Source organism: Heptranchias perlo, chromosome 11 (assembly GCF_035084215.1).
Source record: "Heptranchias perlo isolate sHepPer1 chromosome 11, sHepPer1.hap1, whole genome shotgun sequence".
NCBI classification, from domain to species: Eukaryota; Metazoa; Chordata; class Chondrichthyes; order Hexanchiformes; family Hexanchidae; genus Heptranchias; species Heptranchias perlo.
The window spans coordinates 57,320,100-57,346,437 of NC_090335.1; the positions used below are offsets into that span (position 1 = coordinate 57,320,100).

The window sequence follows — 26,338 nt, forward strand, 5'->3', positions numbered from 1 at the left end:
TTACTAGGATGATACCAGAACTGAGAGGTTATACCTATCAGGAAAGATTGAACAGGCTGGGGCTCTTTTCTCTAGAAAAGAGAAGACTCAGGGGTGACCTAATTGAGGTCTTTAAGATTATGGAAGGGTTTGATAGGGTCGACGTAGAGAAGATGTTTCCACTTGCGGGGGAGACCAGAACTAAGGGCTATAAATAAAAGATAGCCCCTAATAAATCCAATGGGGAATTCAGGAGAAATCTCTTTACCCAGAGAGTGGTTAGAATGTGGAACTTGCTACTACAAGGAGCAATTGCGGTGACTAGCATAGATGCGTTTAAGGGGAAGCTAGATAAACACATGAGGGAAAAAGGAATAGAAGGATATGCTGATAGGGTTAGATGAAGTAGGGAGGAAGGAGGCTCATGTGGAGCATAAACACCGGCATGGACCAGTTGGGCCGAATGACCTATTTCTGTGCTGTACATTCTATGTAATTCTATGTAAAGCGGTTAAAAAAGCAAAGGGAATCCTGGGGCATTATAAGTTGAGGCAAAAAGTACAAAAGCAAGGAAGTCATGTTGAACCTTTATAAAACACTGGTTTGGCCACAGCTGGAGTATTGTGTCCAGTTCTGGGCACCAAACTTTAGGAAAGATGTGTAGGCCTTAGAGAGAGTGCAGAAGTGATTTACTGGAATGATTCCAGGGATGAGAGACATTAGTTATGTGGATAGACTGAAGAAGCTGGGATTGTTCTCCTTGGAACAGAGGCAGTTGAGAGGAGATTTGATAGAGGTATTGAAAATCATGAAGGGTCTAGACAGAATAGATAGAGATAAACTGTTCCCATTGGCAGAAGGGTCAAGAACCAAAGGACATAGATTTAGGGTGATTGGCCAAAGAACCAAAGGTGACATGAGGAAAAACTTTTTTACACAGCAAGTGGTTAGGATCTGGAATGCACTGTCAGAAGGGGTGGTGGAGGCAGATTTAAACATGGCGCTCAAAAGGGAACTGGATAAGTACTTGAAAGGAAAATATTTGCAGGGCTACGGGGATAGGCCGGGGGAATGGGACTAGCTGGATTGCTCTTGCATAGAGCTGGCATGGACTCAGTGGACTTAATGGCCTCCTTCCGTGCTTTAACCTTTCTATGATTCTATGTAATGACAGCCACATCACCCAAATGTCTTGCAGGACACTCACTGACAGACTTCCCTCTTTCTTGCAGGAGAAGGTGGCAAGTAGCAGTGGCTCCATGGAACAAGAACCTGCTGTCCTCTCTCAGGATGACAGCATTCCTGCTCCCACCCCTACCACTCCGTCAGTGACCTTGCTGTTGCCTGGCAGCCAGCCAGCTCACTCCCTGTAGAGTATTGAAACTTTGTCCAAATATAGGAACCCTCCAAAAATAGGTACAAATGCTCCAGCAGCCAGAAGAAATAATCCAGCAACTAACCTGTAACTCCTGCATGATCCCTTTAAATAGCGCTGGTAGGGGGGTGCGGGGGGTCCTTCATGTCCTTTATGTCATGTTCAGCTGTGCGAGATTAAGACAGTGCGATGGATGGAGTGTGGATTTCCAAAATAGCACCGGTCCCTTTAAATCAGCATTGCACACTGATTTGCTTCATAATCTCCCTACTCTACATGCTACTGGCGGTCGTTAGGCGCTCACACAAACCCCTTTACCCTCAAGATGGCGTCCTGCACACTTCCCATTGAAAGTGTGCACACTCATCTTGGACCCCATTTTCGAGGCTTTGTTGGCTGCGTAGCCCTAAAAATGGGCGCTAAACAGCCCAATTTCACCCCCAGTATATCTGGTGGAGTATTTTCCCCATAGCTTTACTTTTTTAATGAAATCGGGCCAAAAAGGACAGGTCAGACAAATGAGACCCTGTCAACCACAGCCAGAGCATGGCTGATAAATGAACAGTAGTTAATGTAAACAGTTGAACGTAGTTACATAATGTCTTACTGTTTTCTTATAACGCTGAAGAAACATTATCTTGACATGCTTTGATGCTTGGGTTAGAGCAAGCTAAAACACATTTGTACTACATACATTAGTCACAGACAATTTCATAGTCGCTGCATTTCATAGCAAATGAACATATTTCATCTTGGTAGTACTAGTGCTGGTGGTCTTTGGCCCAGGAGAGGGTCTGAGCCTTCAATTGTCCCAACTTTGTTTTAATTCCTGAATTATATATCAACTATGCATCCACTTATTATTCTGTACATATGGTTTTGAATGTAATTAGAAGCTAACAAAATAGAATAAATATTAGAACAATTGGTAAATTAGATTTAGTATTTAGCAATCCATCAGAAGTGATTAGTGATAGGAATGTTTATGCGCAGTTCCCCAAAGGTCTATTCTGATTCTCCTGCTTCTATCCTGTTCATAAATTGTTTGAAGCGGTAACAGAGATATATGACCAAAGTGACCAATATGTTTCTGAGGAAAGGATTTAAGGAATGCTAAGACGACGAGGAGTCCTTCTATGATAAAGGAATGGAATTGTTTAATCTAATGGCTTAAAAATCACCTTCCTGTTCCTAAAAATTCTTATGTAAATTCATGCAACTTGATGGCATAAAGCAATGTGGCTGATTGAGTTGGGGTGATTGATGGAATTCAGTGATATAATGTTAATAATATTCAATAATGTACTGGAGAGATTGACATAATGCAAAATGTAAGGGAGAATTAAATAGCATTCAATAATTTAAGGGAGAGATTGATAACATTCAATAATGTAATACAGACACTGATATTATTCAATAATGTTGGGGAGAGATTGATAACCTTCAGTGATGTAAGGGAGAGGTTGCTATTATTCACTAATATAGGGGACCGATTCATAGCCTCCAATAACATAAGGGAGAGATTGCTATTATTCAGTAATGTAGGGGAGCGATTGATAACATTCAATAACATAAGGGAGAGATTGACTATACTAAAACAAGTACTCATTGAAGGTACTGTGGAGCTATAGCAAAGAATACATTTTTAAAGCTAAAAATAACCTAAATAAAGAAACATTGGAAAGAACTGCACACAATTTATTAAAGATTTAAAGGATTTTTATGGCTTCCAGACAGAGATCACAAGGCCACATTATTATATTGAAGAGATTGATCAAACAATTTAAAAGCACAGGTATCAACATTAAACTGATTTTTCTACTATTGCAGACTTTTTTCAATTCAACAGGATACATGTGCTGCAGAATGATAGGATAAGGGTTCAAAACTACATTTCTCAAGACCGCAGGGTTCAGTACAGACTGGGCACTTCCTCACAGGCAGGGAACAAAAACTGGAGTTCAGGTCACCTGGGCAGCTGTTATGCATTTTCCAGTGGATGTTTGTGGGACAAGCACCAAGAATTACTGGGCAGGCTTAAGAATCAACAAATCCAGAGCTCCCATAGTTGATAAAAGGTTCCTTAGACACGCACAGCGCCCTTCTTTTAATATTTTAATGAGACCCTCACTGCTTTCAGGGAGTCACCCGGGACGACTAAAAGTCACCTGATCCAATATGGCGACCGGTGAATTTTTAGCGCAGATTAGGTATGGGAGATCGGAACCCACAATGCATCTCTCTACGATTTTACACCAAAGAACGGGTGAAATCATATTAAATTTCTCTCCCACTGACACATGACTCCCAGGCAAAGTGAACTAATAATCTAAACATGCAAGCCTGGGAACTAGGAGAGCAAATACTGAATCAGATAATTATTTCATACTTAATATAACTATTTCCTTAATGTTCAAATCTTCTTTAAGATATTAGTGAGGGTATTAAATAAATTTATTATTTAACCTTGAGGTCCCTTTGCAGTAAATATTTCCAGTTATTTTAACCATGACTCACATAGGACAGAAATCTACAAATCCACATCCATTAAAATGGGATGGAATGTTATGTCAAGGACCCTTATCTAGTCGTGATAGGGAATAAGAGCTTTTACAGAAACAAAGGGGGTGATTTTAAACCCCAAGAACGGGTGGGTTGGGGGCGGGTGGGAGTTGAAAATAGTTGTTCTTTGGATTGCGACTGCAACCAGACTTTATTTCTGGGTTTAAAGTCGGCGCATAAAAGTACAGGCTTCCCACTGGGAATGCAAAGTCCGACAATTTTGCAGCTGCGACCCAAAAAAACAACTATTTTCAACTCCCACCCGCCCCCAACCCACCCGTTCTTGGGGTTAAAAATCACCCCCAAAGATAATGAATGGTAATAAAATACTATAGGGCAGCACCGTAGTAAATGCTACAGACACATAAGAATTCTGAGAAAATGCATGTTCTTGAATTAAGTGGAAAAAAATGTCTCAGTGTCGTGTCTGAGAAAGATAACAAAGACCCATAGTCACTTCAGGAACTTTTTTTATTCTGCAGACCAATCTATCTAAGTCTTGGTTATTGCCGGCTGCATTTTACATGCAAGAGTGATGGACAAGATAAAATGTGAATGAATTCATACATTACTGGATGAACCCAAGAGGAACAGAAAACATGAATGAGCCAAAAGTGCCACAGAGACAGACAGAGCAAACAGTTCCTCGCATTCTTAAGGGACGAAATGTAAATTAACAGCAGCATTCCTCTGACTGCCTGGGAATAATTCAGCCTCACAGTCCTACATAGTTCGAAACCTAATTTGACAGAATATTTGAAATGATAAATTTTAGTGGCTTTTAAAAACACTCTATTAACCCCCTATTTACTACATTAACTCCTGAAATTGTGTAGAACCAGCATGATTGCATTGAATTCTATGGGGAAATAACTTCACCTCGAAAAACAATCAGATCCATGAAACATTCCCTTTTTGTAATCCAGGAGATATTAATCAAACGTCTATTGCATTATCATAGATATTTGTAAACACGTGTTATGAGGCTCTAGTTTGGATTTTCCTCTGCTATCCTGCCCAAAGTTGGGTAGTAGCAGAATATCCTAAGGGAATCAAGGGTTAAGGGGATCAGGCAGGAAAGTGGAGTTGAGGTCGAAGATCAGCCATGGTCTTATTGAATGGCAGAGCAGGCTCGAAGAGCTATATGGCCTACTCCTGCTCCTATTTCTTATGTTCTTATGTAATAGGGGGCAAGATCAGGTGGTAATGCAAAAAAAAAGTCTCATTATTGTTATAGGTTGTTTTAAATAGATTTTTTATAATTTTGTAATTTTTATCTAATTGTTCATTAATAGAGTATGCTGTTTGTGGAACTGATTTTTAGATCCATGCTATTTTTCTGAGTCGTAATTTTACCCACTTCATAGAATGTTACAGCACTGAAGGAGTCCATTCGGCCCATCGTGCCTGTACCGGCTCTTTGAAAGAACTATCGAGTTAGTCCCACTCCCCTGCTTTTTCCCCATAGCTATGCAATTTTTCCTTTTCAAGTATATATCCAATTCCCTTTTGAAAGTTACTATTGAATCTGCTTCCACCACCCTTTCAGACAGTGCATTCCAGATCATAACACTTTTCTTCGTTGCTTACTGCTATCTCACAGTGAATTTTGCCAGTTCATGGCTTGGCTGCTAAATAGCATTTTGGTCCAGTACATCATCTCAGAAGAGGAGAAAACAGGAATCGTTTAGTCACACCTCACAATATCACTAATCAAGAAACAGCATTGACATGATCATTGAGTAATTCATATCATTAATTATCATTCATCACACCCTCCTGGGTAACAGCAAAGAAAAGATTAGCAAGTTAACAGTTATCAAATAGTTCTTCATTCAAAATATCAATACTGTGTGAATGTGCTTTTGGGAAAAAACAATCATTTCTATTCGGTAAGTAAAGAAAGAAAGACCTTGCATTTATATAGCACCTTTCACGATCTCAGGACGTCCCAAAGCGCTTTACAGCCAATGAAGTACTTTTGGAGTGTAGTCACTGATGTAATGTAGGAAACGCGGCAGCCAATTTGCCAAGGTCCCACAAACAGCAATGTAATAATGACCAGATAATCTGTTTTAGTGTTGTTGGTTGAGGGATAAATATTGTCCAGGACACCGGGGAGAACTTCCCTGCTCTTCTTCAAAATAGTGTCATGAGATCTTTTACATCCACCTGAGGGGGCAGACAGGGACTCCGTTTAACATCTCATCTGAAAGACAGCACCTCTGACAGTGCAGCACTCCCTCAGTACTGTACTGGAGTGTCAACCTAGATCTTGTGCTCAAGTCTCTGGAGTGGGACTTGAACCCAGAAACTTTTGACTCAGAGGTGAGAGTGGTACCACTGAGCCACAGCTGACACCAATATGATGGAATTTTTCAGCATCCTGGTTTTTTATCTGAAACTTCAAATGATTGGTTTAGGGAGCACAGAATTCTGTTGCTGTTGACAGCCTAAGGATTAATCTAATCAGTAAAATTGTATTATAGTGACAATTGAAAACTGAAGGATGATAATACGATCAACTCCAGATAAATGTATTCTTGATCCAAGGTAAATTCCAATCCAAGTTTAGAATTTCAATATACCAAACACATTTCCCAAACACTCTTGGATCAACGCATAACTTTAAAATACAAAATTCCAATTAAAAACATGTTCTTGATTAGCCTGATTTTCTAGGTGTCCAAAGCCAGCAGCACATGTTCTAAGTCTAATTACTTATAGGTAAAGTGCATGCTGTTGTGAAATGTTCTTGCTATTCTTGTTTGGATTAAATTGGAGAATGATTCATTGAATGGACCGTAATACAAAGATTTCCAAATTGACTATTTTTCTCCAGTTTTACAGAAATTTTGATCCAAGCATAATCCTAGTTCAAGCATAACATTTCTTGGCAACATATATCTGGGTATAATTACAAGTGTAATAACATTGGTAAAAGAATTTCAAAACACAAAGAAATATTGCAAATGGACAATTTTACAATCCTGTAGATACAGCTGAAGAAAACTCCTTAGCGGCAAGGAAATTCTTGACTGTGTGAATATTTATGATTGCATCATGTATAGAGTTCATTTTGTTCTCAGTTTAATGACATATAATGCTAACAGATTCCTCAGATTATATTTGTTTCTTTCAGTTATCTCAGAAATGTAATGATTTTGTTAAAGACAGAAACAAAAAGTAAATGATTTGCCCAAAAGCCCCGGTACTTTATTTATTTTTAAATGACTACACCCATTCCCACAGGCGCCTCCTTTTCTCACAGCAGATCATCAAGTTTCCTAGTATTTTGTCAAATGTGCTGACTATGAAATTCCAGTAACATGCTACTTGCATTTAGTTAAGTGTTCACAAACAATGCAGCCCTTTATTATTCCACCAGCTTATCCTCCTGTTCTGGGGAAGACAAATCTTAGCTTTAGAATGATGGTTAAATCAATGTGAAACGTTTTACAAGATAAAACCAAACTAACAGTAACAGAAGTAGTAATTCTATTTCTAAAATTGTTCAGTGTGCAATAGGTCTCGCCAGCTCAGACAAGTTTTTTATAATAAATTTAGTGCAATTAATTGTCATTGGTCTTGATAAGCACCTTGGGACGTTTTACAACATTAAAGGCGCTATATAAATGTAAGTTGTTGTTGTTGTTGTTGTTGTTGTTGTTGTTTTGCTTTGCAACAAAGAGAAGAGAACAATTACTAAATGAAATCAATGTTGCAGTATAACTATATTTTGCCTTTCAATGTGTGATTGAAATACATTGACACAGTTTTGACAATATTCCATATAAAGTATATTTTGTGCTGTGATGTTTCCCTGGTCTGATGGTATTGATGTTGCATTGTTGAAGTAGCCATAACATTTATTGCCCTCACTGATATACATTTACTCCCGGTCCTCAAATGCCTCAAGTTTAAAATTCTCATCCTTGTGGCCTCACCCCTCCTTATCTGTGTAACCTCCTCCAGCCCCAGTAGCCCCACCACACCACAAACTCTCTGTTCCTCTGAATCTGGCCTCTTATGCATCCCCTCCCTTCCCCTCATCATTGATGACCTTGCCTTCAGCTACCTAAGCCCCAAGCTGTGGAATTCCCTCCCTAAACCATGCCACCTATTCACATTCCTCTCCTTCCTAAAGACCCACCTTAAAACCCACCTCTTTGACTAACCTTTGGTCAACCCCTCCTGATGGCTCCATCTTTGGCTTAGCGTCCTTTCTTTTTCAATTACGTTTCTGTGAAGCGCTTTGGAATTTTTTCTATTTTAAAGGTGCTATAGAACTGCAAGTTGTCATTGATAGCACCTGTGACAACGCACTGGATTGGGTTTAACCCACAACTTTCAAACTCAAAAAGTGTCACTAACTGAGCCGAATTGGCACATAAACCAGATCAATCTCTCCAAAGTGCAGTTTAAGTTTGCATTTCCTGCTTTCTCCTAGTGCATGTCATCAGTGAAAAAAAATCTGTACTTGTTGGTGATTTTGCATAATTTCAAATTGTAGTTGATAGAGCAGATAACCACTGGCAGTGGTAAATACATCAAAAAAGTCAACATAGTCAATCATTTCTTTCCTGTGATGTGGTTGGAGGAGCAATAGATTTGTGTTCCATAGTATTCTAGTAAAATGTACCTGAGGTATCTGATCTTCAGCTTTGCCTTTGGAAATAGAAACCAATATGTGCATCCCTAGTCGTGCCTGATGCAATCTGTTGCATGAGGAGGTATCAATCATATTGACAGGTCACCACTCTCTTTGAAAGTATAGCTTTCAACCAACTGGGGTACTGCACTGAGAACTTATAAACATGCACTGTTCACCAGATTAACACCAATAAAATCATCTGTCACATTGTTCAAAATAAATGGGTTTTTTTCATTTCTGTGCATTCATCATTGAATCCTAGAAATATCTGTGAAGCACAATCACTAACAAACACAGCAGTGTTGCTAGTCTGTACTTTGTGAGTATCATCACTAATAATTCCCTGCAAAAAAAATAAATTGTTATGACAGTAACCTGTTTTTTTTCTACCTTTTTATTTATTCACCTACCTCTTGTTAGGGTGTATCATGCGTCATTCACCTGCTAGGGAAGCACACAGATGATCCCCTAGCAGACTTCCATCAATGTTTTCTTGGCAAATGGAAGTGTGTGAAAGTGCCACCCTTTGATTTTACCATCGCCCACATGAGAAGTATCTCTTTCTCATGGCACGATGAAGACAGACAACTCAGTAGGGCATGGACCATCCTAAAGCTCCATGGCATAGTGCAATAGAACATCGAAGCAGCAGTTCACCCTCCAACTTGTCTGATCTTATTTTCTTGGCTACAGTATCAACTCTTATTGTCAACAAACCTTGTATAACAAATGATCACCTACTTCATTTCTATTATTAAAGAATGCAACTTTAAAACTTTGTGTTTTTTGTATTAATTTAATGAACCACAGCTAAAAGTTCATTTATGTTAGAGGAATAGAGTTGAGTTCAGCTTAAGATCAATCTAAATTAACCCGTTTCACTTCAATTTCATATCAGTTCAAATATTATAACAATTGATTGAAACTGTGAAACATCAGAATGTATTATACGATGCCAACATTGTAATATCTCTACAAAAGCAAAATACTGTGGATGCTGGAACTCTGAAATAAAAACAGGAATTGTTTTCTGTTTTTCTTTGTAACATCTTTAGCCAGTCTTAATCAGAATTCTTTCCAGGTCAATCCAGCCTCAAAATGAATCCAATTCTGCAGGTGATCCTTCTGTAATTTCAGATGTCTTCCATATTTTCTGTATCTAGCTCATTTATATTTAATGTAATTCCCAATCTTGAACCAGAAACCTCTGTGTAAATGTAGACTAAAAATTGCCACGTTGCAACAGACCATGAACTCAACTAACATACCCGCTTGCCCAGTTTTTCATATGGTTTAATTCAGAGATTGCCACACCCCACACCTCAACACTAAATGGGCTCAGCTTTTATTCTTATGCTAAAGTTTAACAGACAAGGATCCAGACAAGGAAAGAGCCAAACCGTCAGGCTGCATGGGCCACTACCCACTGTCTCCAGTGGTGATTATTTTAACTATCATAAAACTGCTATTTGATATTTGCAAAGTCTTGATTAATTACACAATCCATTAAGTCCGTGCTTGGGAATAAAGTTTTGATTGGCGCATGGTTCACCAGGTTTTTTTTGTTTTCTTTTAAAGAAACAGTGAAACACAGCCTTGTTCCATGATTAAATATTGCCATATTCCCAGTCAGTGTCCAAATGATCATCTCTTCAGATCAGACACATTGATGCATGGCTGAACTGCGACTTCTTCAGATACTGGGAAAGACATCTGTTACAAACAGAGCTGTGCAAATGTATCCTTTTGGCTTTGAAATGGTTTCCTTCCAATAACAGCCATCAACATATATTCCATGTTCTAATGGATCCAGATTTGCCAAGTACATTTTTGATGTTAAAAACAAAGAAAGCTTTAGCTCTTTCTTTCAATCTTTTAAAGGCTGATTGCAGTCAATAGTTACACGCATACAAAAATATAAATAATAGGTCAGTTTAAAACAAGGCTAAAGAACAAACCATAAAAGGAATTGAAATGATTTCTTATTGCCTTAGCAAGTGGCAAAAAAATTGTAAACATTTAGAATGGAGCCGAACTTTCAGTGTTGTTTAAATCATTATGTCAGATTTTAATTTAGTCAAATAATATTTTCAGTAGTGAATGACTTAAAGAGCTTTCTATGATGTATACGGAATGATAAGTAATCTTTCTTACCCCGTGCTCGGTGTCCACTGTATCTTTTTCTTCCTTATTGTAAAACGATGAGATATCTTCCTGCACAAGAGAAAGGCATCTGCAATGTGGACCTCAAATAACATTTAAAATGCAATATGCTGTTGTTGCTGTTTTCAAATCCCTCTGTGCTTCCTCCAGAACCTTCTTCAGTCTGATATCACAGCATGCACCCTCCACTCTTATGATTTGGACTATTGTATCTTCCCCTCCCTCTGCTTTACCATTGGTGACAGAGCCTTCAGTTATCATGGCCCTACATGCTAAATCCTTACAAGTTGTTGTATCTTTAAAAGCTTCCTTAACATAGGAACATAGGAACAGGAGTACGTCATTCAGCCTCTCGAGCCTGTTCTGCCATTCAGAGAGATCATGGCTGATCTGTATCCTAATTCCATTTACCCGCTTTGGCTCCATATCCCTTAATACCCTTGGCTAGCAAAAATCTATTGATCTCAGATTGGAAATGATTAATTGAGCTAGCATCTACTGCTTTTTGTGGGAGAGAGTTCCACACTTCTACCACCCTTTGTGTGAAGAAGTGTTTCCATCTTCTCTCCTGAATGGCCGGCTCTGATTTTAAGGTTATGTCCCCTTGTCCTAGATTCCCCCACCAGCAGAAAAAGTTTCTATCTACCCTAATTCCTTTCAAAATCCTAAAAACCTCAATCAAATCACCTCTTAGCCTTCTATATTCCAGGGAAAACAAGCCTAGTTTATGTAATCTCTCCTTTAACCCTTGTAGCCCCGGTAACATTCTGGTGAATCTGCGCTGCACTCCTTCCAAGGCCAATATATCCTTCCTAAGGTGCGGTGCCCAGAACTGTACACGATACTCCAGAGGTGGACTAACCAGGACTTTGATTAGCTGTAGCAAAACTTCCTCCCCTTTATATCTAGCCGTCTAGATATAAAGGCTAACATTCCATTAGCCTTTTTGATTTTTTTTTGTACCTGACCACTGCGTGATTTGTGTATATGGATCCCTAAATCTCTTTGGACCTCCACTGTTTCTAGCTTTTCACCATTTAAAATATACTCGGATCTACCCTTTTTTTGGTCGAAAATGGATGACCTCACCTACGTTGAAATCCATCTGCCACAGTTTTGCTCACTCACTTAATCTATCAATGTCTCTTTGTAATTTTATGCTCCCGCCTACACTACTTATTATGCCACCAATCCTTGTATCATCGGCACAGTTGGATATATGGCTCTCTATTGAGTTATCTAAGTCATTAATAAATATAGTGAATAGTTGAGACCCCAGCACAGATCCTTGTGGGACAGCACTAGACCCTTCCAATTCAAGTACTTACCCATTATCCCTACTCTCTGTCTTCTAATGCCTAATCAATCTCCTAACCAGGTCAATAATTTGCCTTCAATTCCATGAGATTTAATTGTAGCTAACCATCTCTTATGTGGAATCTTATCGAATGCCTTCTGGAAGTCCATGTAAACTACATCCAAAGACATTCCCCTGTGTACTACTTTAGTTACTTCCTCAAAAAATTCAATTAGGTTCGTTAGACATGATCTGCCCTTTACAAATCCATGTTGGCGCTCTCTAATCAGCTCAAATTTTTCTAAGTGCTCCGTCACCCTGTCCTTAATTATTTATTCCAATAACTTCCCCACAACAGACGTTAAACTAACAGGTTTATAATTTTCTGATCTATCTCTCTCAGCTTTCTTAAAACTTCAATTACATCTTTGGGCATCTCCCCCAACTCTTCACTCGACTCCTGCTAAGTGTCTGATTCCACATCCCTTTCTCTTTTTGTGGAGCATCTTGGGATACTTCATTGCATTAAAGAAGCTATATAAGTGGAAGCTGTTAATACAATACAATACCAGTAGCAGGGAAGACCATCAGTTCGCTCAGCTTTAATAAAACACAGCCCTTCTACACACTCCCAGGGAAGATGTCAGGACTAAGCCATTTTGTTTGACCTTTGGATAACTGATGGTTTCTACGCAATAAAAGAATCCCAGACTGCAAGTCATGGTAAAAGTGAATTCATTTTTATTAAATATTGCAGTGGTCATAGTGTGGATTTAATGTTTTTCTTGTTCAATGTGTATGCTAGTGTTCATCCCTTGTGTGTTATGAACATCTTTGTGTTGGTTGTCTATGTGCACTACTATGAGGGAGTAGCAGTGGTGGATAGTGCATTGACTACTAGCTAGCAAGGGTTACAGAATGTAAGTTACTGCATCACTGAGTAACCATGAACGAACTGCTTTGGTGCCATGAATATATTTTGCTGTAGTCACTTTTGAAGGTCAATTTCACTTGTGCAAGGCTCACTTGAAAATGAGCATTCAGGTGCAGCAAGCAGTTAGGAAGGCAAATGGTGTGTTGGCATTCATTGCAAGAGGATTTGAGTACAGGAACAGGGATGTCTTACTGAAGTTGTACAGGGCCTTGGTGAGACCACATCTGGAGTATTGTGTGCAGTGTTGGTCTCCTTATCTGAAGAAGGATGTCCTTGCCATGGAGAGAGTGCAATGAAGGTTTACCAGACTGATTCCTGGGATGGCAGATCTGATGTATGAGGAGAGATTGGGTCGACTAGGCCTATATTCACTTGAGTTCAAAAGAATGAGAGGTGATCTCATCGAAACACATAAAATTCTAACAGGACTAGACAGACTAGATGCAGGGAGGATGTTCACGATGGCTGAGGAGTCCAGAACCAGGGGGCACAATCTCAGGATACGGGATATGCCATTTAGAACCGAGATGAGGAGAAATTTCTTCACTCAAAGGGTGGTGAACCTGTGGAATTCTCTACCACAGAAGGCATTAGATGTATTCAAGAAGGAGATAGATATATTTCTTAATGCTAAAGGGATCAAGGGATATGGGGGGAAAAGGGTACTGAGTTAGACGATCAGCCATGATCATTTTGAATGGCGGAGCAGGCCCGAAGGGCCGAATGGCCTACTCTTGCTCTTATTTTCTATGTTTCTATGTGATAGCACAGAACCGGCACTGAATTGACAAAAACATGGATAAGGCTGAAGCGGAGATGAGCAATGTTGTGGAGGTGGAAGTAAACAGTAGTTTATTAAGACTTGGGGTATCTCATCACTAAAACAAGATTTTCTATGTTTGCGTTGGCCATTTTCAACAACAATCATGTTCTCCACAATTGGATTTTAAAAACTTTTCAGCCTTGATACTGATTCGTTTTCTCATTGCTGCCAGTAAAATTTCATTCTCAGAAATAATACGCAGTTCACCAATGTGAACAAAAAACTGGCATTTTGTTCATTTCCCAAAAAATTGGAGAATTGGCCCTTCAATGATAAATTGAATAATTTTTTTAATGGAAAAGAAAGAATGATATTAAAATAGAAAAGAACAAAAGTTCAAAAAGGGGAAAAATTATTGAAATGCAAATAAAAGAATAGACAAGTAGAAAAACAAATTCTGACAGATTTGGAGCAATCTATGCATGCAGTGCCTACAGTTATCAGGTCAAAGGCAAGTAAATTTCAATAGGAATGTTATAAATTAAATTTTCTACAGTGCTTTCAAGCTCACAGATCATTATTCTAGACCCTGTGTAACGCAGGCACTTACCAGCCCCTTAGTAAGACATTGCACTTGGCAAAATAAATCCAACAACTGCTGCATGTCAGACAGGCCTGCAGCATCAGGAATGGCCTCTGCCTGCAGGATCTTCTGGCTGCTGTCCAAAAGCAGCAGCCAGAAGAATTCTAGCTCTGATTCTTTTCCTCCTACACCTGCTAAAAAATACTTACTTGCTGCTTGGCTTCAACTGGTGACACCCAGGCCGTGCTCAGATCATCTGATCTGAACAGGCTGGGCGCAGAGCCTAAGGCCCATTTCTTTTGGGCATTTCTCCAGATGGGCACCCACCCATTGCTGAGAGAGCAAAAAGAGGCGAGAAGTGCCATCACATCACTCCTGTCTCTTTTCAATGAGATGTGGCCGCCTGCGCCTGATCCACGCACAAGTTCTCTGCCTGTCCCTGACCCAGAAGAAATCCCAGGGCAATGCAAAGGATTCAGAGGACTGGCAATGACAAGTGTCTGCTCCTTTTTCGAGTCCTTTGTATTTCCTTGGCACAAAGCAAAGGAAAATTGGCCTCGTGGATTAGAGCAATAAGATACTTGCACCTTCTTTGGAATGTTTCAGGATGATTTTTTTGTACAACAGAGATGTGAATGTTGATATTGGGTGCCAATACGTAGAGATGGTAATGAAAACACAGGGGATTTCGGGCTATCATGTTCATACAGGGCCAGTGCACAACAGAGAAGACCACAGGACTGTTCATAGAGAGGCTCGTGGGTTGCTTTTAACGGAAAATAGCTGTCAATCAATCCGTCCATTCTGCCTGCTCCCTCAAGTAAGGAACATAGGAACATGTTTTCTTCGTTCATGGGATGTGGGCGTCGCTGACGAGGCCGGCATTTATTGCCCATCCCTAATTGCCCTTGAGAAGGTGGTGGTGAGCCGCCATCTTGAACCGCTGCAGTCCGTGTGGTGACGGTTCTCCCACAGTGCTGTTAGGAAGGGAGTTCCAGGATTTTGACCCAGCGACGATGAAGGAACGGCGATATATTTTCAAATCGGGATGGTGTGTGACTTGGAGGGGAACGTGCAGGTGGTGTTGTTCCCATGTACCTGCTGCTCTTGTCCTTCCAGGTGGTAGAGGTCGTGGGTTTGTGAGGTGCTGTCGAAGAAGCCTTGGCGAGTTGCTGCTGTGCATCCTGTGGATGGTACACACTGCAGCCACTGTGCGCCGATGGTGAAGGGAGTGAATGTTTAGGGTGGTGGATCGGGTGCCAATCAAACGGGCTGCTTTGTCCTGGATGGTGTCGAGCTTCTTGAATGTTGTTGGAGCTGCACTCATCCAGGCAAGTGGAGAGTATTCCATCACACTCCTGACTTGTGCCTTGCAGATGGTGGAAAGGCTTAGGGGAATCAGGAGGTGAGTCACTCGCCGCAGAATACCCAGCGCCTCTGACCTGCTCTTGTAGCCACAGTATTTAAATGGCTGGTCCAGTTAAGTTTCTGGTCAATGATGACCCCCAGGAAGTTGATGGTGGGGGATTCGGCGATGGTAATGCCGTTGAATGTCAAGTGTAGGTGGTTAGACTCTCTCTTATTGGAGATGGTCATTGCCTGGCACTTGTCTGGCACAAATGTTACTTGCCACTTATGAGCCCAAGCCTGGATGTTGTCCAGGTCTTGCTGCATGCGGGCATGGACTGCTTCATTATTTGAGGGGTTGCGAATGAAACTGAAAAATGTGCAATCTTCAGCAAACATCCCCATTTCTGACCTTACGATGGAGGGAAGGACATTGATGAAGCAGCTGAAGATGGTTGGGCCTAGGACACTGCCCTGAGGAACTCCTGCAGCAATGCCCTGGGGCTGAGATGATTGGCCTCCAACAACCATTACCATCTTCCTTTGTGCTAGGTTGACTCCAGCCACTGGAGAGTTTTCCCCCTGATTCCCATTGACTTCAATTTTATTAGGGCCCCTTGGTGCCACACTCAGTCAAATGCTGCCTTGATGTCAAGGGCAGTCACTCTCACCTCACCTCTGGAATTCAGCTCTTTTGTCCATGTTTGGACCAAGGCTGTAATGAGGTCTGGAGCCGAGTGGTCCTGGCGGAACCCAAACTGAGCATCGGTGAGCAGGTAATTGGTGAGTAAGTGCCGCTTGATAGCGCTGTCGACGACAACTTCCATCACTTTGCTGATGATTGAGAGTAGACTGATGGGGCAGTAATTGGCCGGATTGGATTTGTCCTGCTTTTTGTGGACAGGAAATGCCTGGGCAATTTTCCACATTGTCGGGTGGATGCCACTGTTGTAGCTGTACTGGAACAGCTTGGTTAGAGGTGCAGCTAGTTCTGGAGCACAAGTCTTCAGGACTACGGCTGGGATGTTTTCGAGGCCCATAGCCTTTGCTGTATCCAGTGCACTCAGCCGTTTCTTGATATCACATGGAATGAATCGAATTGACTGAAGACTGGCTTCTGTGATGGTGGGGACATCGGGAGGAGGCCGAGATGGATCATCCACTCGGCACTTCAGGCTGAAGATGATTGCAAACGCTTCAGCCTTGTCTTTTGCACTCATGTGCTGGACTCCGCCATCATTGAGAATGGGGATGTTTGCAGAGCCTCCTCCTCCTGTTAGTTGTTTAATTGTCCACCACCATTCATGACTGGATGTGGCAGGACTACAGAGCTTTGATCTGATCAGTTGGTTGTGGAATCGCTTAGCTCTGTCTATAGCATGTTGCTTCTGCTGTTTAGCATGCATGTAGTCCTGAGTTGTAGCTTCACCAGGTTGGCACCTCATTTTTAGGTGCGCCTGGTGCTGCTCCTGGCACACTCTTCTACACTCCTCATTGAACCAGGGTTGATCCCCTGGCTTGTTGGTAATGGTGGAGTGAGGAATATGCCTGGCCATGAGGTTACAGATTGCGGAAGAGAGTTCCAAACTTCTACCACCCTTTGTGTGTACAAATATTTTCTAATCTCACTCCTGAAAGGTCTGGCTCTAATTTTTAGACTGTGCCCCCTACTCCTAGAATCCCCAACCAGCGGAAATAGTTTCTCTCCATCCACACTATCCATTCCCCTTAATATCTTATAAACTTCGATCAGATCACCCCTTAACCTTCGAAACTCCAGAGAATACAACCCCAATTTGTGTAATCTCTCCTCGTAACTTAACCCTTGAAGTCCGGCTATCATTCTAGTAAACCTACACTGCACTCCCTCCAAGGCCAATATGTCCTTCCGAAGGTGCGGTGCCCAGAACTGCTCACAGTACTCCAGGTGCGATCTAACCTGGGTTTTTTATAGCTGCAGCATAACTTCTGCCCCCTTGTACTCTAGTCCTCTTGATATAAAGGCCAGCATTCCATTAGCCTTATTGATTATTTTCTGCACCTGTTCTTGACACTTCAATGATCTATGTACCTGAACCCCTAGGTCCCTTTGGACATCCACTGTTTTTAACTTTTTACCATTTAGAAAGTACACTGTTCTATCCTTTTTTAATCCAAAGTGGATGACCTCACATTTGTCTACATTGAATTCCATTTGCCACAGTTTTGCCCATTCACCTAATCTATCAATATCGCTTTGTAATTTTATGTTTTCATCTACACTGCTTACAATACCACCAATCTTTGTGTCATCGGCAAACTTAGATATGAGACTTTCTATGCCTTCATCTAAGTCGTTAATAAATATTGTGAATAATTGAGGCCCCTGCGGGACTCCACTAGTCACATCCTGCCAATGTGAGTACCTACCCATTATCCCTACTCTCTGTCGCCTTACGCTCAGCCACCTTCCTAACCAAGTCCGTACTTTTCCCTCGATTCCATGGGCTTCTATCTTAGCTAACAGTCTCTTATGTGGGACCTTATCAAATGCCTTCTGGAAGTCCATATAAATAACATCCATTGACATTCCCCTGACCACTACTTTAGTCACCTCTTCAAAAAGTTCAATCAGGTTTGTCAGGCACAACCTACCTTTCACAAATCCATGTTGGCTCTCTCTGATTAACTGAAAATTCTCGAGGTGTTCGGTCACCCTATCCTTAATTATCGATTCCAGCATTTTCCCCACAACAGATGTTAGGCTAACTGGTCTATAATTCCCCAGTTTCCCTCTCTCTCCTTTCTTAAAAAGTGGGGTGACATGCAATTTTCCAATCCAGAGGGACAGTTCCTGAATCTAGAGAACTTTGAAAGATTATAGTTAGGGCATCTGCAATGTGCTCACCTACTTCCTTTAAAACCCTGGGATGGAAACCATCTGGTTCTGAGGATTTGTCACTCTTTCGTGCTATTATTTTCTTCATTACTGTTGCTTTACTTATATTAATTTTATCGAGTCCCTGTCCCCAATTCAATATTAGTTTTCTTAATTGTGGCATTTGCACTATTGTAAATGAAAGCAATGTGGCTGCTGTTGGGTCTCTTGCAGCCACCTGCATTATACTGTGGTAGTGATCCAAAACCACCTGGACTTGACTGAACAAAATCTTTTGCAATTTATATATCCTATCATAATATTATCGTAGGTACAGAACAGGAGGTGGCCATTCAGCCCATCATACTTGTGCTTGAAAGAGCTATCCAATTAGTCCCAATCCCCTGCTCTGTGCTCATATCCCTGTAATTTATTTTCGCTTCAAGTATTTATCCAATTCCCTTTTGAAAGTTACTATTGAATCTGCTTCCACCACCCTATCAGGCAGTGCATTCCAGATCATAACAACTCGCTGCATAAAAAAATGTTTCCTCATATCATCTCTGTGTCTTTTGCTGATCAACTTAAATCCGTATCCTCTGGTTACCAACCCTTCTGCCACTGGAAACAGTTTCTCCTTATTTACTCTATCAAAACTGTTCATGGTCTTGAACACCTCTATCAAATCTCCCCTTAACCTTCTCGAGGGGCCATATGGCCTACTCCTGCTCCTATTTCTTATATTCTTATGAGAACAACTCCAGTTTGTCCAGTCTCTCCACATAACTGAAGTCCCTCATCCCTGGTACTATTCTAGAAAATCTCTTCTGCGCCCTCTCTTGTTATATATGCCATATAGTTATTGTTTGGTGCTCTATGCCTACATTGTTGCTTCAGTGAGGCCCTGCACTTTTGGTACCCAGCCATTTGGTAAAAATGCTGGGCCTTCTCCAGTTTTTCCCTCCTTTCTATGTGTTGCCCCGGGCAAATAAGGCTTCAATGGTCTGCTTGTTGCAGCAGTGTACGGATGACTGACTGACCGGCAAATGTCACCAATGGTGGTTTGAAAAGAAACAATGGTAGAAAAGTTCAAGATGTGGAGATGCCGGTGATGGACTGGGGTTGACAATTGTAAACAATTTTACGACACCAAGTTATAGTCCAGCAATTTTATTTTAAATTCACTTTATGATAGTGAATTTAAAATAAAATTGCTGGACTATAACTTGGTGTCGTAAAATTGTTTAGAAAAGTTCAAGGCAGTGGTGACCTTGACTCCAACGGGTATGGCCATTTCTGTGCTAGGTGCAGTCACACATAGCCTTCCATTCGTCACCTCCCCATCCACATTCCATCTTGCTTCTTCTCCAGCTTTCATCACGTGCTATATGCACAAGTCCTACAAATCTCCATTCACCTTTTCAACAGCCACTCACTCTCACCTTCTCTTTCTGCAGACCAAGACAGTGCATAATGCTAGGGAGAGGACCACGATGGGGGGAGGAGTACCAATCATTATAGGCCTCACGCAAGCAAAGCAAGAACCCCTGGAGATCAGTGGCTCAGGCAGAGCCATGAGCATCAAGGAAGTTGCAGCCGGTGCTTTATCTGTGCAGGGCCGTTACGTATTACAGTAACCGTTCATTCACCTCAGCAAATATGCAGCAAGCTTCACAACTTCAAGAAGTACTCTCAAGACTGTCACCTGCTAACGTCTAGATTCTATGTGCCATCATAACTCTTGTTCCTTTTCTCTTTCCTCTTGGTCCTTCTAGGCAGCAAGAGGCTCCTGCAGCAGACACCCCACGGAAACAGATAATTCTCCTGAGGATGCGTCACATGGTCCATCCCTCCCTGGCACCAGCTCAGACACTGACACTTCACGGGGGTTATATGGTGAGGCACCCAGCGGGTACTGGTGGCAGGGACAGCCCAGGAGAGAGTTTACCATAGGGCTCGGTCTTCTTTCCAGCTCTGCTAAGCAGGACAGAGATGAGGATGTCAGTGGCCCAGCCATGAAAAGAAAACTGCTGGCCTCAAACAACAGTTGCACAAGGTATTGGAAGCATTACAAGGAGTTTCATGGCTGAAAATGTGAAAGAGTCCACTTCCAGCCTGTGTGGTGTGATCTTGGATGGCATTAGCACTCTGCAGTCCACCCTGGACGGTGTGACCTCCCTGAGGGATGATGCAACTGGGCTACAGTGTCACCAACCTTTGCAGCTTTGGTGGAAGCTCAAACATGCTTCCATGTAGGATCTGAGCACCACATCAGAGCGATAAATGTCCACCTTGGACTGATGGATGGACCGAATAGATAGAGGCTTTCAAGGAGTCATTCATCTTCTGCAGTCTCCTGTCCCGCAGATCAGTGGAAGCGATGAGCCCCAGCCCCACAGGAGTGGTAGTGATGCGATGAGTATGGTATATATTGCCCTCTCTCGGGAGGTCAGCAAGTCTACTCCTTTGCAACCCCCTCAACCAATACCTACCATGTTGTCAGGAAGTCAGCTGGTCCAGACTGGCCTGGCAGCTGTCACGATGCAGCAGTCTGCAGCCGGACCCTCACAGGCACGAGCACCCAGAAATCGCCAACCACAAGCAGCTCAAGAGTCCCAACACAAGGATCAGCGCACTTCCTCTAGCTTTGCTGAGGCCACAAGAGAGCACCTTGTAGAAGTAGCACAGTTAGCAACCCTTTTAACAAAAGCACTATGGGTTGATCACTTGAGTGAGAAATTAATTGAAGGCAATTATTATGTTTGCCATTAAATTCATCACCTTTATCACATTTGGCACTTTGGTGAACCTGCTGTGTGCTGCAGACTGGATGATGCAGCTGATGTTCACTGTAGCAGGCTGGAAGGAGCCAGTGGCAAAGATTTAAGGGCTGTGGTGATTTTGAGAACCGCTGGCAAAACATGGACCCCTGGTCCAGCAGGCAGCAGGTCCTGACGCTAGAGGACTGCCACAGCCTGCCTGGAAAAACGTAGCCTCCTGATGCACTGCTCCTTGGAAGGTCCAAGAAAGTGACTTTGTGCCTGTACACCCTGTGTACGGCCTCCTACAACCAGCCCCCCTCACCTGCTGCCTTCTCTCAGGCCGAGTTGCTGCTACTGCTGCTCCTCTTCCTCTAGGTGTTCCTCCATCTAAATAAAACTAGCAATAATAGCACCCATTATAAGCAGATAAAATTTACTAAGGGTGATAAGGCAAAAAAAAGAGAGTGAAACAATTTGAAAGCTGGAAACTTTCCTGGCAATCCAAATAGCACAAAGGTATCAAGAAACGGCTGAGTGCACTGGATACAGCAAAGGCTATGGGCCCCGACAACATCCCAGCTGTAGTGCTGAAGACTTGTGCTCCAGAACTAGCTGCGCCTCTAGCCAAGCTGTTCCAGTACAGCTACAACACTGGCATCTACCCGACAATGTGGAAAATTGCCCAGGTATGTCCTGTCCACAAAAAATAGGAAAAATCCAATCCGGCCAATTACCGCCCCATCAGTCCACTCTCAATCATCAGCAAAGTGATGGAAGGTGTCGTTGACAGTGCTATCAAGCGGCACTTACTCACCAATAACCTGCTCACCGATGCTCAGTTTGGGTTCCGCCAGGACCACTCGGCTCCGGACCTCATTACAGCCTTGGTCCAAATATGAACAAAAGAGCTGAATTCCAGAGGTGAGGTGAGAGTGACTGCCCTTGACATCAAGGCAGCATTTGACCGAGTGTGGCACCAAGGAGCCCTAGTAAAATTGAAGTCAATGGGAATCAGGGGGAAAACTCTCCAGTGGCTGGAGTCATACCTAGCACAAAGGAAGATGGTAGTGGTTGTTGGAGGTCAATCATCTCAGCCCCAGGGCATTGCTGCAGGAGTTCCTCAGGGCAGTGTCCTAGGCCCAACCATCTTCAGCTGCTTCATCAATGACCTTCCCTCCATTATAAGGTCAGAAATGGGGATGTTTGCTGATGATTGCACAATGTTCAGTTCCATTCGCAACCCCTCAGATAATGAAGCAGTCCGTGTCCGCATGCAGCAAGACCTGGACAACATCCAGGCTTGGGCTCATAAGTGGCAAGTTACATTCGCACCAGACAAGTGCCAGAAAAATGACCATCTCCAACAAGAGAGAGTCTAACCACCTCCCTTGACATTCAACGGCCTTACCATCGCCGAATCCCCCACCATCAACATCCTGGGGGTCACCATTGACCAGAAACTTAACTGGACCAGCCATAAAAATACTGTGGCTACAAGAGCGGGTCAGAAGCTGGGTATTCTGCGGCGAGTGACTCACCTCCTGACTCCCCAAAGCCTTTCCACCATCTGCAAGGCACAAGTCAGGAGTGTGATGGAATACTCTCCGCTTGCCTGGATGAGTGCAGCTCCAACAACACTCAAGAAGCTCGACATCATCCAGGACAAAGCAGCCCGCTTGATTGGCGCCCCATCCACCACCCTAAACATTAACTCACTTGACCTCCGGCGCACTGTGAAGGACAAGAGCAGCAGGTACATGGGAACAACACAATCTGCACGTTCCCCTCCAAGTCACACACCATCCCAACTTGGAAATATATCGCCGTTCCTTCATCGTCGCTGGGTCAAAATCCTGGAACTCCCTTCCTAACAGCACTGTGGGAGAACCTTCACCACACGGACTGCAGCGGTTCAAGAAGGCGGCTCACCACCACCTTCTCGAGGGCAATTAGGGATGGGCAATAAATTCCGGCCTCGCCAGCGACGCCCAAATCCCATGAACAAATTTTTTAAAAATCCTGTCATCCAATTTGCTGCAGGTGAGTGCCCCTTTAAATACTGCTTCAGTGGCTGTCAGAGATCAATCCCGCCAAGTTTAACTGGTAGGTTCGGCATTGAAAATGCCCTGGTTTTCAGTTAAAATGGCATTGGGGTCCCAATTGCACTAAGACCCCAATTTTAATATAATCATGAGGCCTCCACTTGCCTGTGGGGGAAGCTTCAACCGCCTTCGAAAAACGTGCAGTGAAAATGGCGCCGAGCGCGACGCATTGAAAACGTAGTGATAAGTTCTCTACTGCTATTTTAACCACCCGCCCATTGGGTGGAAAGGGTTAAAATTGGGGCTTGAAGTATTCACAGAAGGAAAAAAACGGAGTCACTAAAAGCAGCAGGCTGTTTGGAAAACACCCATGGTGCTATGCCTTACCCATGCTAAGCTGAGGAGATTACCCACGTGTTGTACATATCCTTCAGACAAGCATGCATCTGTATGTTATTAGCACAGGTTTCAACACAAGTTATTCTAGGTGAAGAATGTTTATTTTGTAATTTCAGAAACATAGCCTTTCATTTTTGTGTGTTTGCCAAAACCGAAAACTTAAGAGCTCAATGGTTAACTCTAATTTGCAAGGTATCAAGTTGTTTGGCATTTTATAGCTGGAAATACTTAGTAGCTTGTCAAACATGCATTTTGAGAAAAACAGACCCAGCTGGCAGAAATGATGGCAAATAATTTTACTGCTGCTGTGACACTGGCAGAAGAATTATTCTTCAAAATTGGTCATTTTGAGAACTGGTCCTCTCCTGAAACCTGGTATAATTTGTAAGGAGCTTTATAATTTTACAATAATATAATCCTCATCTATTACATGCAGTTAAAGAATGAATACGGCACATCAATATCTCTTTTTCTGTCAAATTAGCAGTTAGCTTTAAAATAATCTGTTTAACTGTGGCAGTTAAAGCATTGTAAAACTGTGTTATGGGCACAGATCTTCTATCCACCATCATTATGTAGTTAACTCTATGTGAATGATTGCATAATAAAATTTATTATTTAAATTTCTCTTCAGTAATTAAAAATTACAAGTCATTTTCCGTTTACAATCTTTGTATTGACTTCTTTATATGTGAATAATTTTGGCTTTATTTTCCTGTTAAGTGAATACGCTTCACGATCTTTGCAGTCCACATGCAGCTGTGTAGTTGCCTTCTGTATAACACGATGTAAGAATTGTTTTATTTCAGTAATTGGTCAAATTATAGCAATTTACACACAACATTTATATGTTCAAAGGCTTCCATTACAATTAAAAGTAGCCATGATGTGGAGATGCTGGTGATGGACTGGGGTTGACAATTGTAAACAATTTTACAACACCAAGTTATAGTCCAACAAATTTATTTTAAATTCCACAAGCTTTCGGAGGCTTCCTCCTTCCACACCGCTCACCTGAGGAAGAAGGAAGCCTCCGAAAGCTTGTGGAATTTAAAATAAATTTGTTGGACTATAACTTGGTGTTGTCAAATTGTTTACAATTAAAAGTAGGTAAGACCACCAAGTGCACAGTGACGAGTGGATATACATTTAGTATAGAAGGAAGCAGTACAAACAAGGAAGATCATAACCTTAGCCATCTTCGTCCCACTCTCTGGAAATTCCTGCTTAAATCCCTTCACCTCTCTCTATCCCTCTCTGCCTTTAAAAGCCTTCTCAAAACCCATCTCTTTGACTAAGCTTTTAGTCGCTTCTCCTAACTCTCCCACAAAGGCTCAGTGTCCACTCCTTTTCTTCTCTGTTAAACCCTTTGGGATTTTTTTAATGTTAAATAAATGCAAGTTGTTGTGGTTGTGCTGAGATGGCTAATCTCAACTGAAGAACCAACTGGGATGATAGAATTGGCCTCGACAGCCCTAGTATGTCAGCTTGGCCCAGTAGCACCACGCTCACCTGAATCTGAAGATCACGGGTTCAAGCCTTACTCCAGGGACTAGAGCGTGTAATCTGGCCTGTTATTTTAGTGCAGTACTGAGGAAATGCTGCATTGTTGGAGGTGCCATCTTTCAGATAAGATTTTATCTTATCAGGTAAATGTAAAAGATCCTGTGGCACTATTCAAAGAGCAGAGGAGTTGTCCTGGTCAATATTTGTTCCTCATTCAACACGACTAAATACAGATTAACTGGTCATTTATCTCATTGCTGTTTGTGGGATCTTGTTGTGGGCACATTGGCTGCCATGTTTGACTACACTTCAAAAGTAATTCATTGGTTGCAGGCACTTTGGGATGATCAGAGGACATGAAAGGCACTATAAAAATACAAGTTCTTTCTTTCTTTCTACATTGAAGATTCAACCTGGATCTCTGCTGCTGGAAAATGCTCTGTGTGAACATAAGGACAGGTTTGGGTGTAGATTTGATACCCTCTACGGTGAATAGCTACCCAACACTTACTTACATGTTCACACTTGTAGAATGGCCACTTGAGTGAGGTACCAGACAGTAGCAGAGTTAGGTTTGGCTGACTGGGGAAGGCCCAACTCAAGATTTTGGTCGACTCGACAGGAAGAGGACCGAGCTGGGAATTGGGGAATGCCGACTTACCTAGTCCGAAGGCCGAACCTGGAGGCCGAAGATAGGTGACAGAGGTTCCTGTGAACAAAATAGAGGTGGTCCTCTAAAGCTGCGTTCGCTGACCTCAAAATAATTGGACATCGTGACCCCCCACCCAGCCAGCTCCAGCTCCTTAGCAGACTGCTGGTACCGGGAGAACTGTATGAGAGCAGAGTCAGCACCATCAAGACAGAGAAGTAGAAACACTTGTTTTTAAACACAATTTTAATTTATATTTTTCCTTTGTTTTAGGACTCCGTGCACTGCATAATATTCCATCCAAGAGAGAAGGCGGGAAACCATTGCTAGTGAAACTGGAAAGACCAACAGAGGTGATGTGAACACTTATTTATCTTCCTTATCTGTGGAGGAATCTCTTGCCTTTATTTGGCACTTTGTCTAATAACCCACTAGTCAACCCACCAATTGGGTAATTGAAGGTGAC

At 42.1% G+C, this 26,338-nt stretch overlaps 1 long non-coding RNA gene across 3 annotated transcripts in view; it reads right to left on the bottom strand.

Annotated features, from left to right (window-relative positions):
* The window catches only part of LOC137326981 (uncharacterized), a 143,003-nt gene that overhangs the window by 57,403 nt on the left and 59,262 nt on the right, over positions 1-26,338 (bottom strand). For all 3 annotated transcript variants that reach the window (XR_010964319.1, XR_010964320.1, XR_010964321.1), the window contains one exon: positions 10,725-10,784. This is a non-coding gene — a long non-coding RNA (uncharacterized lncRNA). The remainder of the gene's footprint in view (positions 1-10,724; positions 10,785-26,338) is intronic.